Raw genomic sequence first — 2,412 nt, forward strand, 5'->3', positions numbered from 1 at the left:
TCCTCGATTTTTTTCCTGATGACGCTGTGAAGCGCGATTGGCTCGTCTACTGCTCTTACGTCGCCCTCAAGAGCTGCCAGCTCGTCATCAACGAGATCGATGACTACGTAGCTACCCCTCTCCAACACATAAAATTGTTCGTCCTCTATCTCTCCAGCCCCGATAACAAGGAGTCGATTATCTCTAGTCTAAAGGAATGCTTAGCAGATTCGGTGATTGCGAATAACTCGATCTTGAGGTTGATTGGTGGGATCATAATCATGCACAAGCAGAACTACAATGAAACTAGTTGGAAGAGGAGAAAGAAAGGAGAATCTTCAATGGAGAAAGCGAGAGAAGCGATCTCCATGTCTTCGTTGTCTCTCTCTCAGCCGCAAGTACCAATAGAGCTCCACGTCACCAACCGAGAGAAGCTCCTAAAATCTCTACGCCACCATCTCTCCGAGTTATCTCGTCCTCTCCACGGCTTTGTCTTACTCCAGGGTGGCGAGGAGCAATTGCGCAACGACACTGACCACATCGAACTCTTCAGGCAGGAGAGTTACTTTGCTTACCTATTTGAAGTCAGAGGACCAGGCTTCTATGGAGCTATTGACATATTGACTGGAGAGTCCATCCTGTTTACTCCTCGCTTATCTGCAGATTATGTTGTTTGGTTGGGAGAAATAAAACCACCATCATACTTCAAGGAAAGATACCTAGTTAGCGTGGTATACTACACAGATGAGATTGCTAGAGTTTTACATGACCAATTCCATGGATCTAGGAAAACCTTGTTGTTTCTATTGCATGGGCTCAATACCGACAGCAATCAATATGCAAAACCAATAGAGTTTGAGGGTGTGGACAATTGTGAGACGGATTTGGAAACCTTGCATCCCATTTTGATTGAATGTCGTGTTTGGAAGTTAGAGCTGGAGCTTGCTGTTATCTAGTATGCCAATGATATAAGCTCCGAAGCTCATGTTGAGGTTATGAAAAAAACTAGAGTGGAAATGAGAGAGTATCAATTGGAAAGCGTGTTTCTTCACCACACCTACATGTATGGTGGGTGTAGGCACTGCTCATACACATCTATTTGTGCTACTAGTGAAAATAGTGATGTGCTTCATTATGGGCATGCAGCGGCTCCAAATGATAGGACCTTGGAAGATGGAGATATGGCATTGTTTGATATGGGAGCTGAAAATCGAAATGCAGTGGATGATAGTCCAACTCACAAGAAGAAACATCAGTTTCTCAATCCTTGGGTGTATCTAATGTATTCCAATGGTTCAGTGCCTGGAACTCTATGTGTAGCCTTAAGGTTTTGTGAGAAGATTGAATCTACTCTTGGGTTGGTATGTAAGGATATTTGTGACCTTGCATTTGGGTGGAGGAACATTGATCAAGAATGCAACGTGGGTGAGTTTGCTGAGAAATGTAAGGAGAATAAATTTTTTGCTCACTATCTGTTTGACATATTGCCACTTAAAGTGGTTTTTGAGCCTTTTGATAGATGAAAGGAAGGAAACCTTGTTGAAATAGATTGTGATGGCCGGGATGTTATGGAATATGAAGCCCAAGTTATTAATGCTCTAACCTTGAGGACAAGGTTTTTTGGCAGGAAAGGCAATATAGTTTACACTTCAAGGATCATGAAACATAAAGATGGAAAACCAACTCCCCAAGGGGACAAAAGTTTGAGGCTTGTTCCCATGTCAATCATGTTTTTGGTGCTATGCGGATATTCCTGTTATCTTGATGGGATATTTTGTTATGAGAAGAGCAGGTTTGACACTAAGAATGTTGCAAGTGATGTCCAATCTCCCAAGATCCAAGGAGGTGGAAGAAGTATGGTGTTCATCGACTTAGTTTCATGGAACGCCACTGCGCTCCAGTATTTGAAAGAAAGGGCCTCAAGTTATTAATGCTCCAACCTTGAGGACAAGGTTTTTTTGGAGGGAAAGGCAATGTAATGAACCCAATTAGATTGGGCTTGCTCGATGGGCTTCTGAATATTCTTTGGGCCTAGTTCATTTACAATAATAGTTTCTTTACTATAGGACTTAATTGGACTCTTTTTAATTACTTAGAGTTGGCCTGGCCCATGGCCTTAGTTGGTCTGGCCTATGGCCTTCATATTTTCCGATTGCTTGATAGCATATAGCTAAGGGGAAGGGAGAGTGCAAGAGATTTGGAATTTTGTAGAACTGGAATACTTTGTATGGAGGTTGGGAACCCTCGAAGATTCCCGTAGCAATACACTTGTGATATTCTCTTCTACCTTTTATCAAACATCTTGCATGCACTCTGAGTCCCCATTGCAGCAGCTCTTCTGCGTTTACACCATCCATTTTCCTTAATACAAACAGCCAACCAACAAGGTTCATAACACAAACATAAAACAAAAAATCTAATCACAAATTTAAT

General features: G+C 42.0%; 1 pseudogene; it reads left to right on the top strand.

The window, feature by feature from the left end:
- Window positions 1-347: 347 nt before the first annotated feature.
- LOC109005566 lies at window positions 348-1,502 on the top strand (annotated as a pseudogene).
- Window positions 1,503-2,412: the final 910 nt, after the last annotated feature.

The sequence above is a fragment of the Juglans regia genome, chromosome 6 (assembly GCF_001411555.2).
Source record: "Juglans regia cultivar Chandler chromosome 6, Walnut 2.0, whole genome shotgun sequence".
In the NCBI taxonomy this organism is placed as follows: Eukaryota; Viridiplantae; Streptophyta; class Magnoliopsida; order Fagales; family Juglandaceae; genus Juglans; species Juglans regia.